The sequence below is a fragment of the Falco naumanni genome, chromosome 6 (assembly GCF_017639655.2).
Source record: "Falco naumanni isolate bFalNau1 chromosome 6, bFalNau1.pat, whole genome shotgun sequence".
Taxonomy (NCBI): domain Eukaryota; kingdom Metazoa; phylum Chordata; class Aves; order Falconiformes; family Falconidae; genus Falco; species Falco naumanni.
This window is the reverse complement of record NC_054059.1, coordinates 6,651-34,124: the sequence shown is the minus strand read 5'-3', so window position 1 is coordinate 34,124 and position 27,474 is coordinate 6,651. Positions and strand designations below refer to the sequence as shown.

General features: G+C 44.5%; 2 long non-coding RNA genes and 1 pseudogene across 2 annotated transcripts; 1 reads left to right on the top strand and 2 right to left on the bottom strand.

The window, feature by feature from the left end:
* Positions 1–3,189: 3,189 nt before the first annotated feature.
* Positions 3,190–22,196, bottom strand: LOC121089753. The gene is made up of 3 exons (XR_005828338.1): positions 21,924–22,196; positions 13,062–13,064; positions 3,190–3,200 (listed from the first exon to the last, which is right to left on the bottom strand). It is a non-coding gene; the product is annotated as an uncharacterized LOC121089753 (long non-coding RNA).
* LOC121089752 lies at positions 3,475–26,972 on the top strand. Its single transcript, XR_005828337.1, has 3 exons — positions 3,475–3,485; positions 16,801–16,805; positions 26,752–26,972. It is a non-coding gene; the product is annotated as an uncharacterized LOC121089752 (long non-coding RNA).
* On the bottom strand, positions 17,927–20,787 carry LOC121089751 (annotated as a pseudogene).
* Positions 26,973–27,474: the final 502 nt, after the last annotated feature.

Genomic DNA, 27,474 nt, shown 5'->3' with positions numbered 1-27,474 from the left:
AAAAGGTACATCTCGCAACCTCATGGTTAACTCTTTTCTCTCCAGACAGAACGTTCTCAAATCTGTTGCAGCAAGATCATTCCTTGTGTTAAAAGCCCATTTGATCAGCAAATCACCCTTAGTTACTTATTACAGAATTGCTCCTCGATAACTGTTAAATGCAGTTGATCATTAAATTGGAGATTATGATGTAAGTTTAGACACTTGCATCACATACGGATATCTAAATGTGGACACATAACCTTAAGTGTTTTAACCTTAAATTGAATCACATTCACTTTTCTTCAGAAACTTTCTTGCAACTGTTGTCCAGCAGTTTTTTCATACCACATTTGTACTCTGCATTTGACCCCTCCCAAAAAGCCAAAGTAGACAAATTGTGTCAGTAACAGTAACTTCCATCCACTTGTCTGCTGTTTCAGTTACAGCACACACCTTCCCAGTCACACTGGTTATAGAAGACTTCTGAACTTCTTCAGTATATAGCGAATCTATATTAAAAACACAGCTTGTCAGAGCCCAAACTTATTTCCTTTTCATTGGAGCCTAGCTCTAAATCATTGTCTCTTAGTGTGTTGGAATTTGGCTTTAGCTTGCTGTCTTTTTCTGGACGCATTAAAAAGGGTGTCATTTCAGTATTCAGCCTGTTATCCAAGCAGAAGTAAAGAAAAAGCCCCAAGTCCTAAATGGCATCTTGTCTGTGATGTGATGTGGTAGCATCCCTTTGTAAGACACAGGGTAGCCATTTCTGGGAGAGGGTTGCTTCCAACAAGGCCTCGTTCAGTGAGTGAACAAACCCAGGATACTGGGAATGCCCAGGGCTGCCCTGTTGAGCATGGGTGGCAAATATGTGGGTCCTGAGGAGTTTAAGTACAGCTTCCATGCAGGAGCCGTAAGAGTGTATCAGCTTCTGGCTGATCTGCAGGAAGGATGAGATGGCCTCCTTCTTCCAGCCCCGTCACACCGAGGCATGGTGGGACACCTTCACTCTGGTGTGGAGCCATGGTTGCCAGTGCAGTGTGTCCAGAATTCCCCCTCTCTGAAGCACATGGTGCCTGGCGGGTCTTGGCCACCTGAAGATTTTATCTGAAGCTGATAGATCTAGAAAGGACAGCAATCCCTACTGTAAAGTGAAGGATGTAGCTGCCCCACTCCAGCACAAGGGGAGAATTAGTTCCATTCATGTGTTGTGTGGCTGTTTAATACTGTTGTGATCAAACCCGGTTAACTGTGATGAAATGCAGTGCTGGGATAGTGGTTCTCAGATGTTTACCCCAGGCTCTCCCTGAGGATACTTACTGGATATGACAAAAGTTCTACTGAAACAGAGAAAAGATCTTCAAATCTGAAGAAAAGCTTGCATATCCAAATGCTTCTCTGCCTTGCTTTGCTTTTCCGCCCAGCGGAATCATTGGGATATTATTTTTCCTACAAACCTTTCTTCATGAAAAATTTATGACTCTGCAACAATCAGCTCACATCTGTGTTCCCTATAGAACAGCCACAACAGTACACAAACACTTTGGTGCCCGATAGCATGCATATTATTTATTTACTTAGTTATCACTATTTTATTTATAGTTTTTTATGTTTTCCTCTGGTAGGAATCAGATTCCAGCCAAAACTTCATGGGGAGACAAAAAAGGACTGCTGGGTCATGCTAAAATTAGAGAATGACCCTCAGGAAAGCCATGTGTTTTATACAAATATGAGATTAATAGCAACTGTGAGCTGAGATCTAGATTTTTGGTCTTGTTCTCTGTCTGGCTTAGGAATTCAGGAAACAGAAAACTCATCATGTCTGATAGTACTGGGCTGCTACTGATCCACTGTGCAGATCACAGTGATCCAGGAATCCTTCAGTCAAGGCATTAAAATCTGACTTAAAAATGAGCCTGGGTTTCTGCTAAGATGTAACCCATGTTTCCTTCAGGTTTATACAACTGGCCTCCATGAAAACCTCTGAGTAATTTTCAACAAGTTGTTTCATTGTAGTGAATTCACTATACTGGGGTATATTCTGAGGTTTATTTGGCCCTGGAATAATTTATTTGTCAGTATCAAGAGCCAGTACAGCTATATGAATCTTGCTGCTGAACCTAAAAGAATAGCATGGAGAAGGAAATACTTTTAGGATGAACAAATACTGTACCAATCTTTCCTGTGTTGCTAAGCATTTCTGAAATTTCCACCCTTTCCCAATGTCTAAGTAGGAAGACAAACCAGCTGGCTAACTGCATGAACTCTCTGGTGGGGATGAAGAAGCCCGCTGCTTATCTGACTAAGCCATTTGGAAGTAACAGCTTGATGGTTCTTGGGACATGTAGACACAGGAGAGAGAGTTCAACCCTGCTGGGAGCTGGTAACCTCTGGGTGAGAGTGAGAGGGGATGAAGTGCAGTCTGTAGTGTGGGAGAAAAGTGTGAGAGTCCTTGATTTCCAGCCAGGCTGCTCTGCAGTGCCTTTGCTCCCTATATCTGATTTATTGTGTATCAAACGAGTAGAACACATGGTACCACAGACAGATGTCTCCAAGGGGAGTGAGTACCCATCGCTGCCCTCTGACAGTATATTCCTTTCAATGACCAGCCCAAAATTTGGCTACCTTCTTTATCTTTGGCAATTCAGGTTGAGATGTTTATGGTACACAGGTAATTTCAAACCTCTCATTTCTGCAACAGGCCAAGCAACAACCCGCAGTGCACTAGGCCAGTTCTACTCGATGCATGTTTATTGAAGTCACTGGACACTTGTGGCAAGCTCAGCCAACCTGATCAGTGTTTGCTCAGCAGGAAGCAGCACATCAGCTCTGCCATATCAGTGAAGCTATGCTGCACTCGCAGTGGGAAACTGAAATACTTTGCATTTTGCCAACAAGAGGTCCTACAGGGAAGTGGGAGACTGTACGTGGAGGAGGTTTCCTCTGGGATCCTGTCAAAATTCCCAGGTGATTCCTGTCTAGGTCTGGATACAGTCCCCTATTTCTGTTTTCTTGCTCCAGTCCTTTCAGTCCTTCTGACTTGGAAGCGGGTCCTCTGCCATGGATATTATCTGGCATCTTGTGCATTTCTGGTCCCTCCTAAGTTCTTAGGACAGGAGACTTATTAGAGGTCCGTTTTGTGTGTATTTGTTCAAGATATAAGGGGAAATGCAACAAAGGTAAACAGAACCACAGCAAGGACTTTCTAAACATAAACTTTTCTTTATCTAGATTTGTAAACAAAATGCACCAATTATTTTCAAAGTCACAGTTCTTTCTCATAAGCTAGAAAAGTGAATCTTCAGCAGCGTCAAGTACTTGCTCAGCACATGTTTCAGGCACTGCCTAGTATTTAATAAATAAAAAAAACCACTTAGAAAACTGGCTTAACCAGCTGGCATTTGCCAGTTCTGGCCTTAGTAAAACAAGTAGTTCATATTTACCAAGCTTCAATATGATCACAAAGCACAAAAAACATCTTTTATTTCTGGTATGGAACACTTATTGTAACTTTAATGGAAAGAACAATTTGCCTAAGTGTTTGATACTGCAGTTATATATTTGGAGGGATTGCAGTTGTTATTTTTTTTTTTAATGGGAAAAATAGTTTATACTGCAAAGGCGAAAGGATCTCCTTCTACCCAGACCAAGTCAGTGTTTGCACTGTAACCAAGGCCAGCCCAAAGGGGACAATGTAGCAGAACCTACTGTGACAAAGGAAAAAGTTGCTAGTCCAGAAATTGCTAATGTAGAAATAAGAATCTCAGAACAAATAAAAACAAGCGATGTACCTTGAAATATACATTAGACCTAAATGCAAAGAACTGTTGCAACACTTTCCAAACCATCAAGCTGCAACCAGGTCTTTTACCGTCTCATACCAACAAACTCTTCATGCCAGTCCCTCTGCTGCCTTCTCCTAGTCTTTCCTCACCCAGGGCACACATTCTCTCTTCTCTTGCTTCTTCCTCAGTTGCTCTCTCTTCACTGGCTCTCAACCCTTTAACCAGCCACAGCTGCACCTTATCTACATCAGCCAACCCACCACCCCCGAAGTCAACCACAGTTGTATATTATCAATGCTAATTAATCCAGCTTCATTCCTCTACACTCCCCCCCCTTTTTTTTTTTACATTTCATATCTTATGTTTTTAACAATCATTACAACCTTTTTACAAATACGTTTTTCATACAGTCCTCTATAAACCCCCCCTTTTTTTTTTATTTTCATTTTAACATTTCATACCTCATGTTTATACCAACCATCATAACCTTTTTACAAATAAACTTTTCATACAGTCTGGACAACTTGTCCCTGAATTCCTTCTTCACTTTTATCTTGGGCTTTTCAGCTTCTACAGGTTGATCATCTTTCTTCTTATCCGCTTTCTTAGCATCTAGGATTTTGTTTTCTTCAGAGGGGGTGTGTGATGAACTTACAGTGCCTTGTCCTTTTACCTCTTGGGTTACACTGGACAGTAGCCTGAGTGAGCTTTCAGCAGCAGCAGATCTAGAATACAGCACTAACATCATTTTGTGTCCTGAAAAACTTCTTAACATCCTTGTGGTCACCCATTTCGTCTTCAACTGGAGACACCTTCAACAAGCACATGAACACCGGTAAGAATACCACCAGGCCGAGCAGCAGCAGCAACAGTGGGAGCCGCTCGCAGCACCACGCTGCTCCCGCACCTTCCCCCAGGGCAACCATCACTACTGTCTGGCCAGACCTGCTCTGGAACCGCCGCCGCTGTGGGATGCTGCCACGTCTGGCCATGTACTCTGCTGCTATCGCCCGTTACCCTCAGTCTCATAACTCCACGGCAGTCAGGCTTCCTTCTCTTTGATCCCAACAGCTCACCCTTACTGGTGTCTGACCCAGATCCCCAGACTCTTCCCACCTATCTCAATGTGATCTGGATCACAGGCTATCCCCGCCTGTCTCTGCTTCGTTGGGCACCACCAACACTGTTCAAAACTTCAAACGTCCCCCGGCACAGCCATCACCGCTGTTGCTGCTCATTACACTCAGTCTCATCATCTGAAGATCGTGAGTTCGAGCCTCACATGGGGCACCAGTTGTCACAGCACTCTCCAAATCAGCTGACTGCAACAAGGTCTTTTACCATCTCATACCAACAAACTCTTCATGCCAGGCCCTCTGCTGCCTTCACCTCATCCAGGGCCCACATTGTCTCTGCTTCTTCCTCAGCTGCTCTCCCTTCGTTGGCTCTCAACCACTTAACAGAACCAGCTACAGCTGCACCTTATCTACATCAGCCAACCCACCACTCCAAAAGCCAACGCACAGTTGTATATTATCAATGCTAATTAACCCAGCTTCATTCCTCTACAGAGAACTATAAAAAAAAAAAAGAAAGAAAAAATATTTGAGGACACAGCCTCCTGAACTTCCATGGAGCTCTAGTACCCATTGAGTTTTGGGCTGTCACACATGTGGTGTGCTGCATGGTGCACTGACATCTAGTGGGAAAACAGCTTCTTACATGTAAGTGGATTCAAATCACTGCACATTAATATCACATTTAAAATGTTAATCCAAAAATATCTCAGGCATACAAATAGGTGATGCTCCCAGGCACCCTGTTTGCTAACTGCAAAGCATTGCAGGAACTCTACACAAGACGAGCAACCCTATCATCTGTGCTTTCTTTTTTTGTTTGGCTTTATTTTTTTTGGCTGAACACCAGGTGACTCGGAGCACTTGCAGTTCTTGTGCTTGCAAATACAATTAGTAAAGAGTGCTAGAGCTCTGAACACATAGCGCAAAGTGCCTGGCTCACCTGCTGGGGTACTCAGCAGATGGAGCACTTTGCTCATATAATACATGCCAGTGGGCCAGCACAAATGTTGGGTCATGGGCTAACACTGGTGATCTAAATTATACTCAGTGGAAGTCTTCTGGTACTGTAAAAATCCTAATGGGTTTTTGCATGTTCCCATGTTTAAAAATGTTTTATTTCTGTGACTGGACCCTGTGTATTTGCAATATAACTTGATGATGCTATTTTAATGATGTTGACAAGGCCAAATGTGTTGTAAAACTGTGTGTTGCTTTTGCACTTTTTAGCAATATATTAATTTAATTTGTTCAAGGAATGGTATCAATGTGTTCTTTTTCCTCCCTAAAGCATGAAAACTTGTAACACATTCAGAGCTTTAAAAGTTCTCAAATTTTGTGGAATAAAACCATAACTCAGTCTTTGGAAGTGGATCTCTTGTCAGTATTCTAGAGCTGCTAAGACATTTTGCTGGTGAGTCATATTTTTTTTCTCTTCAAAGTCTTGCAGGCTTTAAAATGGAAATTAAGAAGGCCATTATAAAGCTTTCTAAGAAAGAAAAAAACCTGTGCCAGCACTGTAAAAGGCAGTTGTTATATGTTATTACTGTATGCAGTCATGTATTCTGTAACCTTGAGCCTTGTCCCATTAACTTTCACTGGTATATGAGACATGAGACTTGCTGAGCTGCTGTCATGGATTTAGGCACCTAAATTCAAACTGCTCTTCAAATAAGGCAGTTCAGATCCTGTCCCCTCATTCGTGGAGTGCGATTTGGATGAAGCATATGTGCCAAAGCCCAAAACTGAGGAACTGAAAAAAAATCCACATTGCCTTTTCAGCTGCTGCCTATCCTTAGACCATTGAAACCTAAACCCCCTTCACTTTGTTATTGGAACTACAGTTGTACCTCTGTGCATACCCAGAGCTGCGCGCCAGTCCAAATATCCCAGCGCCTTGTTCAAACCCACAGCTAATCATACTCCAGAAATTATCAATAAAATTATGAATTAAATCCAGACTCATCTTCACTTTGGTCCTCTGTTGGGCTTGTTTGCAGGACAGACTGTACACCTGCCACTCGGACAAGGCCCCCTATGACATGTCACTGCATCCAGTTCCTTTTAAAGGGCATCTGGAAGAAGAAATAGTGTCCTGTATTTATATAGGAGTGGCCCAATGAATCGTAATTTTTTTCTGTGTAGTGACACTTCTTCAATAAAAAGGGTGGAAAATCTTCAATGCAGACAGCATAGCCTGGCAGTTAGGGCACCCTCTCAGCAGATGTCTTGTGTCCCCACAGGCTGTAGGAAGAACTGATTCTGGGTTTCACTTATTTACAAGTGTTTGAGATCCAGAGTGGTAAACCGAAAAAATTGTGGAAAGACTTTTAGAATGGAAGAAAACTGCTGCTCCTGCCTTTACCTTTGATATCTCTAATGTCTGAAGAAGCCATCTCCTACAATGGTGGTATATTTAGAACACAAATGTTGGTTCACACAGAAACTGGAGAGAGGTGAAATAAAAGCAATCAGCCAACTGATTGTGTGCTGTGTGTGCATCCAAACCAGCTTGCCCTTCTTATGTAGGAGTGCTCTAATATCTCACTTGAAAGCCAAAGTAAGATGGGGCAGAGACAAAAATGGGAACATGCAAAGCACCTATCTCATTCTGAGTGACTTGTCTTGAGTAAATTGCATATTCAGGCCCTTCACAAACATCACAAGTCTGACCACTGTCAGCTCTGCTTTTAACAATGGAATCTGGAGAAAAAGGGTCTGCAGCTGTGTTGAAAATGGTATGTTTGTGAGTTCTTGTGTCAGAACTAAATAGGCTAAGTCAATTGAAAGTTGCTGTGAGACCTCTGAAAATGGTTTGTCAAGGAGCAATTCGAATACAAAACCAGACCAATTCCCTTTCAAGTGGGTGGACTTTAGAGGAAGGAAGGATTATGCCTTTGGTGTAAAGGTAGCACTCCAGACAGTAATAAGCCTTCCTTCCCTTAAGTGAAATCTGGGAAAACTAAAAGGATCTGAAAAGAATCAGCAGATTTGCATTATCCCTCCCACTTGCAGTTAATTTTAACTGATGTTCTCTTGCATATGAAAATTCATAGATTGATACCATTGAAAACTTCGAACCATGTGAAGTGGAGAACATCTGCAGAAAGCAATGAAAACTTCCTGTATTATCTTATAGGTCCTGTGGAAGCCACTGTTCCACAGCAAAGAGGACAGCTATGGCAACAAGACCATTCATAAAATGGCTTGAAGACAGAAATTTGATTATAAATCCATGTACCACAACCAGAAGTAAAGGAAATAAACAGAAGACATTGTAATTTAGTAGTTTTGATATGCACGAAATTGTTAAGAATGTAACAGAAAATAAAAATGATGATTCTGATTCAAGATGAAGGCTCACATAGTCCAGTGCTATTCCACTGATCAACAGCAGATGTTTAAAGACATAATGCAAGAAATAGAACAACTATACAAATGCTTTTCACAGTATACAGTTCTGGCTTTGGCTATAGGAAACTAAGGATTTCAGGAAAAAAAACCATATTGCTTATAGGACCAAAACGAAAGAAGAGAAAGATTTGAAGGATAAAGAAGACTGAAAGAATAAAGGAAATTCTAGTTAATGATAAGGCTCAAAGGGAAGAGCTGTTCAGTCACTATTCTTGTTCTGCATTTAGAGGGAAAAGGGTAATGTACTCATACAATGAGAAGACGATAAAAGTACTTTCTAGTGTTGTCCTCATTAAGAACCGTGGAGGATGTCATAGCAAAGTTGATCACTATTTGAGTAATATACCTAGAGAAGCAATGGGACCTTCTTATATGTTTAAATAGTTTTTTTTTTTCTCTGTACATGTAGATAATTTTTGGCTTATACCTTCGACCAGAGCACTCTGTTATTGCTATTCCTTTTGGTGTTTCTTACAATAAGCACATGGTGATATCTTATGCTCTGCTATGACTGCAGTTTTCAGCTCCTCTGTCCCAGTGTCATTACTTCTTGGAAACAGATATTGCCCTTTATCACACAGTATTTAAATACTTATCTCTTTAATGATCGGAAGACGTTTCTAATGTGCAGAAGCAGAGGATGGGATGTACATAAAGGTTTTTGATGATCAAACCACAAGTTTGGCAACAATAGCAGAAATAGTTGCTATCATGCTAAGTGATCTAAAGCCAGCTTTCCTGGCGGATAGCTGGGGGAGTGTGCTGAAGAGCTCACATAGCCTGGCCATAGTACAGGGGATGGCACTGAGCTGGTGATAATCATGCCCTGCTAGGCATAGTACTGTAAGGTGGTTGCCAGTAAAGTACTAAGCACTGAAATTGAATGAGGTAAAATTTTTGTTTTCTAAAGGGAGTTTTTTTATGGAGTGGTGGAGGGGAAAGAGTATTGTGCATGAAAATATGACTGCAACAACTGCGCTTTCAGCCACAGTGAACTCAGAAAAAAATTTCAACAAATATTTCTGATGCTTCAAGGGAAGTTTTTTCATCACCTGACATTTTGGTCTATTAGATGAGATATAAGTAAAAATTCCATCATACCTTTACAACATGCAGTCAGCTGGTATCATAGATCTAAAACTTACAGACAGTCAGCTTGCAAATAATATAGGAAAAGACAAACATTGCAACTCATGGCTTCATTGTGCTGGTAGTCATTGGGAATATGTGAGGAACTGATGTCTTGTGAGACTAAAATGTAATAGCAAACGTTATTGCAAATTTTTAAAGATCTGAAGGCAGAATTAGGTAGAGGAGAAAAGGAGGGTATAGCTAACATTCTTAGAGAGGGAACACCCAAATTAAGGAGTCATTGCAGGTAGGAAAGAAAATGAGAACATCAGTTGTAACTGATGGGAGAACTTAAAAAGGGCTTTTTGGGGGTCAGATACTATAGAACATCTGTTCATCTTACTGATCCTTTACAGCTTTGGTGGCAGTTACTGAACCCTGTGCAAGTTTAGTGACTAGAATGTTTTGGCAGCATCTTATAGAGCAGAACCTATCAACCTGAAGAACTTATGTAATTCCAGCATACACACCACCACCAGGAACTGTTTCTTGAGGAAAGTCAGCTCAAGCAACAGTGGGTACAAATGTTTCCTTTCTGTTTGACTTGTAATAGCTCCAGGATATGTAGACATAGAGAGACAGTAGAAGTTCACCACTGATTTTGAGGTTACTTGTGGGTTTTCAGAGTTTCAGATTTGGACTTTTTTGTTTGTTGTGAATTGTAATTGCACCTTTTCTAACCCCATAAAAAAACAGTTTTTGTCACTAGCAGTTGGATGGTCTGATGATATCATTTTGTCCTTGCTTCCCAATGTAATTACTAGGTCAATAATGCTCAGTGTTTGCCTTCGTCAAAAGCTTCCAGTTCTACAAAAGTTTACTGATGTATTAGAAAACAAGCCATCTATATCAGTCAATTATATGGCACCTTACATCTCCAAACTCAAACCCACTGTGATTTACATTTAAATTAATACTTTATTTGACAGAGACCTTACCAAAATAGTCTGAAATTAAGCAAGTATTTATTTCTCCAGAAAGATTAACAGTCTTTCAATCCCAGGAGTCTGAAAAACCTATATCTGTAAAACAAATCTAGTGCTAATATGCAATCCATATGCATGTCAAATCAGTAAGATATTTGAGCCTCTGTGAATGTAAACACATATGCCATTCCTTTTCCCCTTGACTCTGGGACCCTGTACTGAAGAGGGAAGCAGTCTCTAGTTGAGCATGTTGGCTAAAGCATCCCAAATGTCCAGGTTAATTTCATATGAGAATGTTTCAGAAATGCACAGAGAAAAAGTCCCTTGGTTTGGAGATGTTGTGTTAGGAGATGGACAGTGTTTGTTTGTTTGCATCCAGTGATGTGGAGAGAGTCTCTCTTGCCTTCAGCTTTTGCAGGCTGGCTTTCCATTGCCACTGCAAGTATGTGCATTTTCTGAATTGTCCCATGTTATTTAGGTTTAGTTTCAGAAACCATGTCAAGAAAGGGGTGTTCCCCAAAATAAAGAAGGTTGTTTCTTCCCATCCCTACCAATGTGACTGTAAGGGAAGAGGGTCTCTGCTTGCCTAAGCATAGGAATTGTAATGTCATAAATATGCCCCGCACTTTACTTACTGTACCAAACAGGTTGTGCTTGTTCACTGTAAGTGATAAGTAAAGGCAGTCTCTGAACAGCAGACCACATGATGACTATGAACACAATTAATTCAGCCAGAGATCTTCACTTGATGGATATAATTTTAGGGAGCTAGTGACAAGCTAGGTTAATTGTTCCTCTAGTGGCATTTACTCAATTATATTCTTTAGTTTCCATGCTCCCCATTATCCCTCTCCTGTCATATTACTATTATACATATGTAGAATACATTTTGCAAAGGTGTAGGGCATTTTCAAGCACCAGATTTACATATGCACACAGACTTCCTGCAATGCATGAGTACTAATACGTCTTTGCTGTGTGTGTATAATTAACCCATTATGACTGGGAAACATGGCATGTGCTGTATATATACAGAATTGTTGTGTCATACTTCTGTATTGATCTATTGTTTTTGGAACTGGGTCTGCTGAGCAGCCAGGATGCATTTTTTTCTCAGTGTGCACAATAAATATGGTGGCCTTAGGAATAAGTAGACCTACTACTAGCAATCCCAGTCAGTTATCATTTGAGGTATGCTTTTGGTCACAGAACCCTTGAGGAAACAGCTTTGATAATGGCACCAACAGCTTGCAGCTTGCCAGTTGACTGGTCAGCTTGATGCAAATGTTAGACTCACAGTTTATCTGTATGGTCTTGCCAGAGGACAAGAACAAACAGCTTTAATTTTGGTCTTGGACCTTAGTTCTGTACTGTGGGACTGTGGAGTCAGGACAGACTCTTTATACAGCTCTGTATAAAGAGCTCTGGTCTCTTGTATGGTAGTTCTGGCATCACAGGAGGTCATCCCCTCTCCTCAAGGTTGTATGCTTACATCATCCTGCTCCAAGAAGGCTTGTGTACCTCCAAGAGTAGGGAAGCATTTGATACCCGCTGCATCTGCATTTACTATTTTGTCTTGGTCTCCCTTTTGTGTGCTTTCATGTAATACCTGTAAAGCATTCAGATGCCTTTTTGAGGAAGCCACTGCACATGTTTGAATTGCATAAAGGGAAAAAATAAAAGGGGGATGATAATATACCCGTGTGCAATATAGAACATTAAGTTAGGGTGAGTTGCCCCACTTCACACTGCAGCAGAAGTGTCCTACAAGATATTCCCTGCACAGGTTAGAAAGATTAAGCACTTTGACACCAATCTTTGCATCTCATAGAAATACCAACAAAATCAGTGTTTGAGATCTTTTGGTAAATTGGTGTTGACAGCGGAGGCGGGTTTACTTGATTCTGGCTTGTGAATTACATGTCTGAAAGTTCAGATAGCTTGTGTGGACAGAGAGAATCAGTTAATCCAAGCTACAAGTCTCCACTGAAGAGTATCTGAGTAAATTTTTAGAGTCTGTGATACATAAGAGGTTGGACTAGCAACTGAACTGTTAGTTCTGGCCTTGGATCTGGCTGTAAATCACTAATTGCTGTGTATAAACCACAATCTAGAGGGATTTCTCTGGTGGCTGGATATTTAGACTTCCTCTCCAGTTGATCACTGGCCTTACTACTGGTAGGACCAGCAAGGGAACTGCTCTGTGGCAAATGTCAAAATTATTGTGAGCACCTGGGCAATAACAGAAATAGGGCCAACACCATTAAATATTTTAAACCTCTAAATAGATTGCAATTTAGCTTCTCTCAGTTGTTTTCATCAGGTCTCTTCTTTCACAGCAAAACAACACACTTCTGTTTCTTCTATGGCATTTAAAAACCCCTGAAGTTCTCAGCAACACAAAGACTAACTTGACTCCTGGATCCTCTTTTGTCTAAGAAATAAAACATTTTGGTCTTGTGCTATGTAATCTCTTGTCCATTCCTGAAAGAGTCTACTGAATACAGATTCAATATAATATCTTACTGGCAAAAAAATCACTCCCTCTTTCTTTTTTGGTGTTTTAATGACAATGTAATAAATGTATTAAAGAAAAGAGGTGTAAGATAAACAACATTAGAAGTGGCAACAGAACTCCAGTTTGGAAGCCTAAATGTCTCCTTCCAAATTCTGCTATTGGTCTGATGCACATACAGCTATATATATTTTATTTTTATATATAAACCAATTAAGAAGATCAAGCGTGCCACTTTCTGTCTCACACATGCATATACTCCCCTATTATCCGTAATGAGATAGCAATCTCTTCCAGTCTTGTCTGAGGACTCTTGGAGTAGGTATTTTGACATTCTGTTTCATTGTCGTTCTGAAAGCTCCTAACTCTACAGAAGACCTGTTCAGTTAATTCTAGGGCAAGCTGAGGAAGGTTGAGATAGGTACATGCCTCTTTCTCTCAACACACGAGCACAGCACAACCTATTTTCCTTTACAATTTCTATTCCACAAGATTTGTGAGAAAATAATAAATTGTTGTCCTTAGTTAATGGCAGTGAATACATGCATGCTTAGAAAAGTTATTACTAGTCCAATGGTAGATATGGTTGTTCTCGTTTTCCATGTAGCTGTCTGCAGAAGAAAATCGATACCTCCACTGCTGTTCACATAATGGTAAAGAAGTAATTATGTGAAGTTGTTGACAGGATGATTCACAGCGAGCTGGTGGGCACCAGCTTCAGCTAAACCACCTTCAGCTAAATTCTGCATGGACGTCTGCTAGTAAAACAGTCTCTGATCTGTTTGACTTACCATGACAGGCTGTAAACGCCAGCAATTCAGGAGCTGATTCAAAAGACGATCAGTAGTTCAGGCAGTTGGAGGGAGATGCACAACAGAATGGATTAAGCTCATCAGCTAACCCCCCCACTTAGAAGTGGATGGAAGACAAAAATAATTTGTTCTCTTCCTCAGTGCTAAATTGATACAGAGCACTTATCTCCATTTAAATACATCAGATTTAAATATATAATTTAAAATAATTTTTTATGATTTTTACAGAACTTTCAGATATCTCATTTATAAAAATGGGCTTTAAATGGTAATAATTTAGTTAAAATGACAGACTTATGTTGAAGTATAGTTATTGGTTTTTCATGAACCAAGCTGTTTTAGCAATCAATAGGCACATGAGACTGAAGACTCTAGTTAAGCAACAGTGTTAAGGGTCTAATGACAGCTGTCTAGCAGAAATCAGTGGGATTACCTCTCTTTCTAAGTGTACAGCTAGTGAGGAGTCTGACAATTAAAATTCAGGGCGATCATTTCATTGATTTTTTTAATAAGTCTTTCAGTGCTTTGCTAAACAGGAGGACTCAGTACCCATAACTTGGTTTGCAACTCAGGAGTAACTACTTCCTGTTATTAAATTCTTACTTGTCATCATGTTCCACCATTGATAACTTATTGGGAGATCATTATTGACATTCCATACTGTATTTTGCCCCATCTTGTTCAAACTTTTCAAAATCTCCATCTAAGTTGTGATTTTGTTATTGCATCTGCAGCCCAACTCACTTTATTGAGATGTGAGCCTTGCCAAAACCTTGTCTGTACATGAAAAATTGCTTCCCTAAAGTCTGAAATAATTACCAGCTGCGTCTTCTAAAATTCACACAGGCTACTATTCATCATTATTCAACCTGGACTTTGAATTATTGCACTTTGTGTTTTTATGCCTATCTTTCTAAGTCTTTAAAGTTCAGCCTCTTTTACAAGTCATTGGATTTTGTGAAAATGATGAAAATCAAATGAACTTTTTGAAATGAGTTTAAATTATTTGAGTTTTCCGATCAAAAAGTTTTGGTCTGGATACATACTTGTGGCATACAAATTCATTTAAGAAAGATCTTAATAAACATAAGAAAAATATCTCTGGGCAAGACCTTAAAGCAATGCTCAGGTGGGTGCAAGTAAATATGCCCGCAGTGACTGCATCTACAATTTTTTAGGCGGGAACTTTGGGACCACACATGGGTGTAATTATGGGATTCTGCGAGAAAAGGCAATATTGAGTCCCATCGTCTGCTTTCTTCATGGAGAGTTATTTTTGAGACTATGAAAGCAGAGGAAGGAGAGGAGGAGGAATCGCAAGCTCCTATAGCTCTTTCCTTATCAGCCTCTAAGTCACAGTGCTCTAGACCCCTGGGTGTCAATGCGGTGGGGTATCTGCCAGAAGAAGATCCTTTTGACCCAGGACCGCTAGACCGTGCAAAAGAACCTGGTTTATACCCTCCTGATCTACGTGACGTGTGGGCAAAAATAAAGAGACAAGCCTTAAAGGAGGGGGATTTAGAAATGGCTAAAACTATAGTTGCTCCGGTCTTGTATTCTCAGGGTCGAGCAGGGGGAGCACGATGGGAGGCTCTTTCTTTTTCAGTTGTTAAAGAACTGCGCCGCACAGTTACAGAACATGGTATTTCTTCTCCCTGTTGTATAAGTCTGTTATCTTCTGTGTTTGATACTTATGACTCCTCGTGATTTGAAATCTTTAGCACGATTGCTGCTAACTCCAACTCAGTATACGTTGTGGGAGTCGCATTGGAAAGGAGGATTGCAAGCACTCCTCCTCACGTATGTTTATCATAATGATCCTGTATTAGCTGCACTAACAATAGAACATCTTACGTGCACCGGCGCACATGTTGATCCGGTAACACGGGCTCAACACTGCCCCCGTGCGGCTCTCGAGGCACTTAGAGAAGAGGCAAAAAAGGCTTTTCTCCAGGTTCCTGGCGTACAAACGCCACAAAAAGCCTTTACTAACATCACTCAGGAGTCTCGAGAACCTCATATGCAGTTTATTGACAGACTAAAACAGGCTTTGGAACGTCAAGTAGATAATGCGGAAGCTCGGGGTATATTGCTAACAAAACTAGCTGTTGAAAATGCTAATGTTGATTGTAAAAGGCTATTGAAGTCTCTTCCCAACCGGAACCCCACTCTGGTGGAAGTGGTGGAAGCATGTAACCGAATCGGTACGGTTGACCATAAGTTTGAAGCTATGGCTGCTGCTTTTGCAACGATGCGTGGTGTGGGGAATTGCTATGGTTGTGGTAAGCCTGGTCATCTAAAGAGAAATTGTCTTGGACGGGCTGCGGGGAATAAACAACAACCTCCTGGTCCTGGAGTTTGTCCGACATGTCGGAAAGGGCGTCATTATGCTAATCAATGTCGATCTAAGTATGATTTCCAGGGACAACCGATACAGGGAAACCGACCGTGGAGTGCGGGGCAGCGACGCGCGCAGACACAAATGCCACAGCTGACATTTCAACAAGCTCGGAGAGAAGTACCGACACCTCAAGTCTCTGTCCAGCAACCTCAGGCAGCGCAGGATTGGACCTGGCAACCTCACACACAGTAACGTTGCTGGATTCCTCGGTTCGTTTATTATCAACAAATGTCAAAGGACCATTACCCCCTGCTACACAAGCTCTATTAATTGGTAGATCTTCCACAATGTTGTCTGGTCTATTTGTTTTACCAGGTGTTGGTAGTTTTTGTTTATTCTGTGGCACTGGCAGCAGATCCTTTTCCTGAGGCTTGAGGGAATTGATGGGTTGTGGGGTATGGTGTGGGGTTGATTTTGTTGTTTGTTGGGGTTGCGATCAGCGGTGGTGTTGGTCGTCTGGGTCCGGGGGTGGGTACTGTTGATAGTGGGGGAATGGTTTCTGTACAATTAGACTTTAGTGGGGTGGCGATGTTTTATTTCTGTGGGGTTGGGATGTTTTTTATTGCTGGTTGGGGGTTGTTGTTGACTCTGTGGTGTTGGAGCTTGTGCGAGGGCTGTCTCGTGGGGCGATTCGAGCAGTTTAGGTTTATTGGGTGGCTCAGAAGATAGTTTACTGAGAATGCCGGCTTTGGGAGTTGGTGATAGAGGTTTGAGTCCTCTTTTTCTGAAGTTGCGGCCGGAATGTAATGTTTTTGGGGAAGATTGTGTGGGAAAAATGGGCGTAATTGTTAATGTAGCTTCGGCGCTGGGGAGTGCCATATTGGATGAAAAATTGAAAGATTTGGTAACGGGATAAGATGTGAATTTTGGCGGGGTGGTAGGCAGGGGTTTTTAGTTTTTTTTGTTTAGTTGGTAGGAATTATTGAGGAAAGTAGTAAAGCATGTTCAACAAGCATTCATATATATTGGTATATTCTATTTAGGTGGATGAATCATAACTAAATGCTGATAGCAAGTGCATCAGTGTAACGTTGGTTGTCTCCAAATACGCAAACCATCTCATTCAGCAACTCCTGAGGGTGAGGAACGGCTCAAAGTCCATAATGCTCAGACCTATCTAAGGGCTCCCGTTGCACTCAGAAGGGTCACCTGTGAAGCGTTCCAAAAAAAAAAAGGAGCCAGCCGCCCCATAAAGGAAAAATGCCACAATCACGGACTTAGAAGTGGAATAAAGCGAACCAGATGGCTCCGAGAAGGGCAAGTTCAAGGGAAGAGCCAAGTTATGGCCCTGACCGAGGAACCAGCGGCGCAAAAGTGCAAGTTGTGCTAGGGGTGTAGGGGGAAAGAATGATCCTGACGCTGGTCGTGTAATGAGATTATGCAACGGCAGTAGTCCGAACCTCGTGAGAAGGACGATTAATAGATAACCTAATACCCGAAACCGGCACTACGAGAATTGATTTAGGTACTATGGCCTGTTACCATTCATATTATGTATTAAAGCACTTCCATATTCTGGAAAGAGTTTGGTGTATAAGGCTCAACTTTAATGGATTTAGCTCGAGGGGAGATAGTTGACGTTCCGTGCTTCATTGCTTGATTTGTCCTAGAATGTATAGATGGCTGTTGATAATCTGATGCCCGATTATACAGGGTATGGGTTCAGTACATACATTATATGAATCCAGTACATTGAGTTACAATGTAATGGGATAATTATATTAATGCAAAGTAATACAGAGGGGGGAGGGGGTGGTGGTGAGTGGTTTTATTTTTAGGGGAGTTGGTTGGTTTGGGCAAAAACGGCAGCTTGGGGCTGGCACTTGGGGGGAGGGTGGTGGTGGTGGTGAATGGTTTTATTTTTAGGGGAGTTGGTTGGTTCGGGCGAAAATGCCAGCTTGGGGCTGGCATTTGGGGGGAGGGGGGTTTGCTTTTATTGGGGTGTTGGCGTGGCTGGTGGGAACTCTAAGCGGGTTGTGGGCCTTCGTTCTTTGGTTTACAGGACCAATGTTTTTATAAACTCTTAGAGTATTTAGTAGTTGAGAATTTTGTTTTCTAGGGCTCCGGTGAGGGGGAGGAGGATTAGGAGGGTTGTGAAGTAGGAAAGGGAGGCTAGTTGTCCGATGATGATGATGAATGTGTGTTCGACGGGTTGGCTTCCTACTCAGGTTAGGATAAATAGGTTAGTGACTAGGAGTCAGAATAGTGATTGGGATAGAGGGCGGAAGGTTATTGTGCGTTTTCTGGATTTGTGAAGTAATGGGCTTAGGAATAGGATTAATACGGAGGTGGCTAGTGCTAAGACTCCACCTAGTTTATTGGGGATTGAGCATAGGATGGCGTAGGCAAATAGAAAGTATCATTCTGGCTTGATGTGTGGGGGAGTGACTAGGGGGTTTGCTGGTGTAAAGTTTTCTGGGTCTCCTAGTAGATTTGGGGTGAATAGGGCTAAGGTTATTAGGGGGAGGTATATGAGTATGCATCCTAGGAGGTCTTTAAGAGAGTAGTAAGGGTGCAATGGGATTTTGTCGCAATTTGATGTGATTCCTAGGGGGTTGTTTGAGCCTGATTCATGTCGGAAGGTGAGGTGAATTAGGGTGAGTCCTGCAATTAGGAATGGTAGGAGGAAGTGTAGGGTGAAGAATCGGGTCAGTGTTGGGTTGTCCACTGAGAATCCTCCTCAGGCCCATTCAACTAGGGTTTGTCCGATGTATGGGATTGCTGAGAATAGCAATATAGGCCAGTTAGGATTTGGGTGGCCAGGCAGATTCCTAGCAGGGATCCGAAGTTTCATCACATAGAAATGTTGGATGGAGTGGGAAGGTCAATTAAGGAGTTATTGATTGTTTTTATTAGGGGGTGTGATTTTCGGATGTTGGGTGCCATTAGTTTCTTTTGAGTGTCAGTAGGATGCCTAGGATTGACAGGGCGAAGGATCCTAGGTATGTTTTAATTAGCCCTGTGTGTAGGGTTGTTGAGGTTTTTGTGACCATTTGTTGTAGGTCGGCAAGTCCTTTGGGGCCCATTTTTTTGTACCAGAACAGGTCGGTTAGGTGGAGGGCAAATTTTTGTCCGTGGTTTAATAGGCTTGTGGTGCTAGAACGATGGGCTAGTAGCTTGAAGTATCGCAGGTTGGTAGAGAAGTTTGAGTAGATGTTTTGCTTGGGATGCAAACAGGGTGTGGGTTATGTTCATAGTTCTAGTGCTAGAATGATGCCTAGGATTGTGACTAGGATGGCTGCAGTTTTTGTGACTGTGGGCATGGTTATGGGGGGGGGTTTGTGGGGATGGTGTAGGATGTGATGAGCAGGCCTGATAGGATGGTGCCTAGTGCTAGGCGTAGGATGGGGCTGGTGATTAGTGAGTTGTTTTCGTTGGTTGGGGTTGTTGGGGAGATTGGGGTGAATCCTGCTTGGACTAGGGATGTCATGCGAAGGCTGTAAGTTGCTGTAAAGGATGTAGCTAGGAGGGTCAGGGTGAGTGCTCACGTGTTTAAGTAAGAGGTGTTTAGGTTTTCAATGATTAAGTCTTCTGAGTAGAATCCTGCTCGGAAGGGGGTTCCCATCAGTGCTAGGTTGCTGATGGTTAAGCAAGACGTGGTTGTTGGTAGTGTTTTTTGCAGGCCTCCTATTTTTCGGATGTCTTGTTCTCCGGCTAGATTGTGGATGATTGAACCGGAGCAAAGGAATAGTATGGCTTTAAAAAATGCATGTGTTGAGATGTGAAGGAAGGCTAGTTGGGGGAGGTTTAGTCCAACGGCGACTATTATTAGGCCTAGTTGGCTAGATGTAGAGAAGGCGATGATTTTTTTGATGTCGTTTTGGGTCAGAGCACATGTAGCGGCAAACAGCGTGGAGAGGGCGCCTAGACATAGGCACATGGTTCGGGCAGCTTGGTTGTTGGATAGTATGGCATGGGTTCGGATGAGTAGGAAGATTCCGGCTACTACTATGGTGCTGGAGTGGAGTAGGGCAGAGACGGGGGTGGGGCCCTCTATGGCAGCTGGGAGTCAGGGGCGTAGGCCAAATTGGGCTGACTTCCCTGTGGCCGCCAAGATTAGGCCCAGGAGGGGGAGTATTGGGGTATGTGTGTGGGAAAAGGTTTGTTGGATTTCTCAGGTGTTTAGGGTGGATGCTATTCATGCTACGCTGATGATGAGGCCAATGTCTCCGATTCGGTTGTAGAGTACAGCTTGCAGAGCAGCTGTATTGGCTTTTGCTCGTCCATGCCATCATCCAATTAATAGAAATGACATGATTCCCACTCCTCCTCAGCCTACGAATAGGAGGAATATGTTGTTGGCGAGGGTTAAGGTTAGTATGGCGATCAGGAAGATGGATAGGTAGGAGAAGAATTTTGTGGTGTTGGGTTCTGAGGCTATATATCATGTTGTGAATTGTAGAATAGATCAGGTTACAAATAGTGCGATGGGGAAGAATATGATTGAGTATTGGTCTATTTTTAGACTAATTGGGATTTTAAAGTTTGTGGTGAATTTTCATTCTCAGCAGGTGGTAATGCTTTCTGTGTTTGAGTATATGAAGAGTACTATGGGTATTAAGCTGATTAGGAATGCTGTTTTAATGGCGTGGGTGATAATGGTTGGGGAGCTTTTTAGGGTTTTTGTTAGGAGGGGTAGTATTATGGGGGTTAAGGTGAGTGTGAGTGTAGGGATTATGGAGGTGCTTAGGAGTAGTGTGGCTCCCATTGCTTTTACTTGGATTTGTACCAAGGTGGTTGGTTCCTAAGACCAGTGGATTGCTACTATCTTTTAAAAGCAAGGGGGCTGAGGTTTTAAACTCAGATGCAAGAATGAGCAGTTCTTGCTGGTTGAACTCCCCCTCGGCGAGCAAGAAGGGTTTAACTTCTATTTCCAGGATCACAACCTGACGTTTGGGTTTAAACTATGCTTGCACTGGGGGATACCGGATATAAGATCAGGTTTAAAGATGAGTAGGATCAGGGGGAGGATGTGTAGGGTTATTAAGAGATGTTCTCGTGTGTTGGAGTTTTGTAGGCAGGTAGTGTGGGTTGGGGTAGTTCCTCGTTGGGTTGTGAGGAGGAGGTAGAGGGTGTATGAGGCGGTTATTAGGGTCGCTGTCCCGGCGAGAAGAATTGTTGGAGTGGATCAGTTGAATAGCACAGTTACGATGGTTAGTTCTGCTATTAGGTTGGTGCTGGGAGGTAGTGCTATGTTTGTGAGGTTTGCCAGTAGTCATCGAGTTGCTATTAATGGGAGGAGAGGTTGGAGACCTCGTGTCATTAAGGGGATTTGGCTGTGTGTTCGTTCGTAGTTGGTATTGGCTAAACAGAATAGTATTGAGGAGGTTAAGCCGTGGGACACTATGAGGATTATTGCCCCTGAAAATGACCAGGGGGTTTGGATTACGCTAGCTGCAATTACGAGTCCTATACGGCTTACAGATGAGTAGGCGATGAGTGACTTCAGGTCAATTTGTCGCAGACAAATGGAGCCAGTTCTTAGTGCCCCCCACAATGCTAGGGCAATGAATGGGCAGTGTAGGTGGTTTAGGAGTGTAGGACTGCGCATGCGCTGCCCTTAGTGTCCCAGAAAGGCTCCTGCGCGGAGCCGCCGGAAGCCCCGCCCCTTTGGCGTCAGGCCGGGTCTGCGCATGCGCTGCCCTTACTCTGCATGGGGCGGTGCTGCCGCCTGGCGAAAACAATTGGGTACTGCAGCCACTCTAGCTAACAGACTGCACCCTTTATTATACGAATGGAATCGATAAGGGAACTCTGCCCACGGCCCGTTAGCAAGTTGCCCGGCTTCACATCTCGCTGGATCAAGTTCTTCCAGTGAACATATTCAATTCAACTAGTCTAGATAAAAAGAAAAAAAAAATCACCCGAGAGACTAGGCATACACTTTTTTCCTTATAAAAACACCAGCAACATTGTCTTAACGATAAAAGAGGTAATGAAACCTTTTATTGTAAAATGTAAGGGCATTAAAGAGAACATAATTCGATAGACAATACATAAACCTCTCCAGCTCTTTCCCCACGTCTATTTGACATTTGTTTCCAAAAACTTTCTCGAGTGAACGTCTTTTGTCTTTGAGCAGTGCGACAGGTGGTTTGCAAACGGCACAAGTCTCTGCTTTTTAAAAATCAATTCAGACTCTGTAATCACTTTAGATGGGGCACTTTGTAATTGGGTACTGCAGCCGGCCCTGTTGGTGGAGCGCTGCTGCCATCTAGCGAAATGTAATTGGGTACTGCAGCCGGCCCTGTTGGTGGAGCGCTGCTGCCATCTAGCGAAATGTAATTGGGTACTGCAGCCGGCCCTGTTGGTGGAGCGCTGCTGCCATCTAGCGAAATATAATTGGGTACTGCAGCCGGCCCTGTTGGTGGAGCGCTGCTGCCATCTAGCGAAATATATTTGGGTACTGCAGCCGGCCCTGTTGGTGGAGCGCTGCTGCCATCTAGCGAAATATAATTGGGTACTGCAGCCGGCCCGGTTGGTGGAGCGCTGCTGCCATCTAGCGAAATATAATTGGGTACTGCAGCCGGCCCTGTTGGTGGAGCGCTGCTGCCATCTAGCGAAATATAATTGGGTACTGCAGCCGGCCCTGTTGGTGGAGCGCTGCTGCCATCTAGCGAAATGTAATTGGGTACTGCAGCCGCCCTGTTGGTGGAGCGCTGCTGCCATCTAGCGAAATGTAATTGGGTACTGCAGCCGCCCTGTTGGTGGAGCGCTGCTGCCATCTAGCGAAATATAATTGGGTACTGCAGCCGGCCCTGTTGGTGGAGCGCTGCTGCCATCTAGCGAAATATAATTGGGTACTGCAGCCGGCCCTGTTGGTGGAGCGCTGCTGCCATCTAGCGAAATATAATTGGGTACTGCAGCCGCCCGGTTGGTGGAGCGCTGCTGCCATCTAGCGAAATATAATTGGGTACTGCAGCCGGCCCTGTTGGTGGAGCGCTGCTGCCATCTAGCGAAATGTAATTGGGTACTGCAGCCGGCCCTTTTGGTGGAGCGCTGCTGCCATCTAGCGAAATGTAATTGGGTACTGCAGCCGGCCCTGTTGGTGGAGCGCTGCTGCCATCTAGCGAAATATATTTGGGTACTGCAGCCGGCGCTGTTGGTGGAGCGCTGCTGCCATCTAGCGAAATATAATTGGGTACTGCAGCCGCCCGGTTGGTGGAGCGCTGCTGCCATCTAGCGAAATATATTTGGGTACTGCAGCCGGCCCTGTTGGTGGAGCGCTGCTGCCATCTAGCGAAATATATTTGGGTACTGCAGCCGGCCCTGTTGGTGGAGCGCTGCTGCCATCTAGCGAAATATAATTGGGTACTGCAGCCGGCGCTGTTGGTGGAGCGCTGCTGCCATCTAGCGAAATGTAATTGGGTACTGCAGCCGGCCCTGTTGGTGGAGCGCTGCTGCCATCTAGCGAAATGTAATTGGGTACTGCAGCCGGCGCTGTTGGTGGAGCGCTGCTGCCATCTAGCGAAATATAATTGGGTACTGCAGCCGGCGCTGTTGGTGGAGCGCTGCTGCCATCTAGCGAAATATAATTGGGTACTGCAGCCGGCCCGGTTGGTGGAGCGCTGCTGCCATCTAGCGAAATATATTTGGGTACTGCAGCCGGCGCTGTTGGTGGAGCGCTGCTGCCATCTAGCGAAATATAATTGGGTACTGCAGCCGGCGCTGTTGGTGGAGCGCTGCTGCCATCTAGCGAAATATAATTGGGTACTGCAGCCGGCGCTGTTGGTGGAGCGCTGCTGCCATCTAGCGAAATGTAATTGGGTACTGCAGCCGGCGCTGTTGGTGGAGCGCTGCTGCCATCTAGCGAAATGTAATTGGGTACTGCAGCCGGCGCTGTTGGTGGAGCGCTGCTGCCATCTAGCGAAATATAATTGGGTACTGCAGCCGGCCCTGTTGGTGGAGCGCTGCTGCCATCTAGCGAAATATATTTGGGTACTGCAGCCGGCGCTGTTGGTGGAGCGCTGCTGCCATCTAGCGAAATGTAATTGGGTACTGCAGCCGCCCTGTTGGTGGAGCGCTGCTGCCATCTAGCGAAATATAATTGGGTACTGCAGCCGGCCCTGTTGGTGGAGCGCTGCTGCCATCTAGCGAAATATAATTGGGTACTGCAGCCGCCCGGTTGGTGGAGCGCTGCTGCCATCTAGCGAAATATATTTGGGTACTGCAGCCGGCCCTGTTGGTGGAGCGCTGCTGCCATCTAGCGAAATGTAATTGGGTACTGCAGCCGGCCCTGTTGGTGGAGCGCTGCTGCCATCTAGCGAAATGTAATTGGGTACTGCAGCCGGCCCTGTTGGTGGAGCGCTGCTGCCATCTAGCGAAATGTAATTGGGTACTGCAGCCGGCGCTGTTGGTGGAGCGCTGCTGCCATCTAGCGAAATATAATTGGGTACTGCAGCCGGCCCTGTTGGTGGAGCGCTGCTGCCATCTAGCGAAATATATTTGGGTACTGCAGCCGGCCCTGTTGGTGGAGCGCTGCTGCCATCTAGCGAAATATATTTGGGTACTGCAGCCGGCCCTGTTGGTGGAGCGCTGCTGCCATCTAGCGAAATGTAATTGGGTACTGCAGCCGGCCCTGTTGGTGGAGCGCTGCTGCCATCTAGCGAAATATAATTGGGTACTGCAGCCGGCCGTGTTGGTGGAGCGCTGCTGCCATCTAGCGAAATATAATTGGGTACTGCAGCCGCCCGGTTGGTGGAGCGCTGCTGCCATCTAGCGAAATGTAATTGGGTACTGCAGCCGCCCGGTTGGTGGAGCGCTGCTGCCATCTAGCGAAATATAATTGGGTACTGCAGCCGGCCCGGTTGGTGGAGCGCTGCTGCCATCTAGCGAAATGTAATTGGGTACTGCAGCCGTCCTTTTGGTGGAGCGCTGCTGCCATCTAGCGAAATGTAATTGGGTACTGCAGCCGGCCCTGTTGGTGGAGCGCTGCTGCCATCTAGCGAAATATATTTGGGTACTGCAGCCGGCCCTGTTGGTGGAGCGCTGCTGCCATCTAGCGAAATATAATTGGGTACTGCAGCCGCCCGGTTGGTGGAGCGCTGCTGCCATCTAGCGAAATATAATTGGGTACTGCAGCCGCCCTGTTGGTGGAGCGCTGCTGCCATCTAGCGAAATATAATTGGGTACTGCAGCCGGCCCTTTTGGTGGAGCGCTGCTGCCATCTAGCGAAATGTAATTGGGTACTGCAGCCGGCCCTGTTGGTGGAGCGCTGCTGCCATCTAGCGAAATATAATTGGGTACTGCAGCCGCCCGGTTGGTGGAGCGCTGCTGCCATCTAGCGAAATATATTTGGGTACTGCAGCCGGCGCTGTTGGTGGAGCGCTGCTGCCATCTAGCGAAATATATTTGGGTACTGCAGCCGGCGCTGTTGGTGGAGCGCTGCTGCCATCTAGCGAAATATATTTGGGTACTGCAGCCGGCGCTGTTGGTGGAGCGCTGCTGCCATCTAGCGAAATGTAATTGGGTACTGCAGCCGGCGCTGTTGGTGGAGCGCTGCTGCCATCTAGCGAAATATATTTGGGTACTGCAGCCGGCCCTTTTGGTGGAGCGCTGCTGCCATCTAGCGAAATATATTTGGGTACTGCAGCCGGCCCTGTTGGTGGAGCTCTTTTCTGCTATTTTGTGACTTGTGTTGGAAGTGCCTGGCACCAGGTTCTAATATTAAGGCAGAAAGCCCCAGGGCCTCGTACCTCTGGGTGGCACATGCTGTGTCACACCAGCTGTGGTGCCTTCCCGCTTTACAAATGCAATCAGTTTTGGCAAGTTTACAAAACTAGTGCTTTATCAGGAAGGTGTCTTTGGGTTTCACCTTACCCCTTTCTACTTTTCATATGCCTACATCGCAAGAAAAAGAAAGGGTTTTGCTTCTCAGGTTTGCTCCAGTTACTTGGCAATTCAGGCATGACCACAGCAGAGCTGTTTTCCTACAGTTTTTTTTGTTTCCAGAACCCTCCCTCCCCTCCCTAGAGAGGGCTATGTGCAGGGCAAAGCGGACACTATCAGTAGGGACAACTGAGTAAAGTTACCAAAGGGCACGTGGTGCCTTCCTTGAAGGAAGGGACCGATTTCAGTTTTTCTATGCTTGGATGACTTTTGCAGCTCAGTTTGGTTAAATCTACTCGTGGGGCAGCACCCGAACATCTGTCCAGTGATTTCATACTGGACAACAGCAGCCACACCAAGACAAAAGTCTCCTCGGGGACAGACATGATAGCAAACTTCATGTGGGCTGAACTCACCTTTTGCTTGCAACTGGCACCTTATTTTGCAAAGGAATCTTTGAAACCCTCTTTCTTTGAGACAAGGGACTGTAAGGGCCAAGGGCCAAAGCAGCCATGCTGCAGCCTGGAGCCTGATGGTGGCTTCTCAGGTTCCAGCAATGGCTGTGGAGCACAGCTCTTGTGTCACCAAGCAGAGCGCCTGACACCCTGAAGTGCCTCGGTGCCCTGGGGGTGTGAAGCTTCTGTCTGGGGATCAGGCAGCCTCCCACCACAGGTCTTGCTGAGCTAAAATGACTCTGCAGAGGCTGTAAAATTGTCTTGGAGTGCTGTGCTGCTTAAGATGAAAGTGCTTCCGATAGCTCAAGCTAGCCCACCCTCTCAGCTCTTACAAGCTGTACCTCCATATGCAATGGGAAGAAGTATTTAACGCAGTAACTCCAACTCTCGGCTTGGCACCCAAACCTGTAGATCAAACAGTCCATTTAGAAGTCTCCTTCCTCCCCTCCAAAGCCGGTCGTGCTTCCCTCCCTGGGCGAGGGCCCTACTTGTCTCGCATATCCAGCAAGCAGCCTCTCCAGTGCAGTTTCCACAGGCACATCTTCCTGGTCTGGCAGGCCAATGTAGGTATCTAGCGTCTGATCGTCGATACTGGGATCAATCGCACAGAAAGCAGTCTTCAGATCATCTGCCTTCCCCTCTCTGTTCCAAAACAGCACAGTTGTTACCGAAATCTCGGAATGAAGAACTTATCGACACCAATGTGATGTAGATAAGCAGACACTTCTTTATTGACGGCCGGGTGCATGAGCGAGTCCTCTCACAATCAACGCACGCCAGGTCTCAAAATCAGACACCATATATAAAACTTATTCATACATATTCATTAAGTATTCATACATAACCATGATATTCCCTGTAAATCATTAACATATTCTCCTCCTATATCCGATTCTGCGCAGTAGAGCTTAGAAAGATCCAGAAATGGGTCTGGGGTACGATTTGGGTAGGTGGTATATGAGTTGGTGGTCGTGATCTCCCCCTGCCGGAATTACCTTTTACTAAAGTTCACGGTTTCTTGGCAGGTAACTACAAGCTGTTCCAGTCGACTCTCCCCAGTTCCCATTAATCCTACATTCTGACATCTCAATATACTTTCTATATACAGAAGACTAGTTAAATACAAAAAAACCTTTCAAACCCTAAATTATT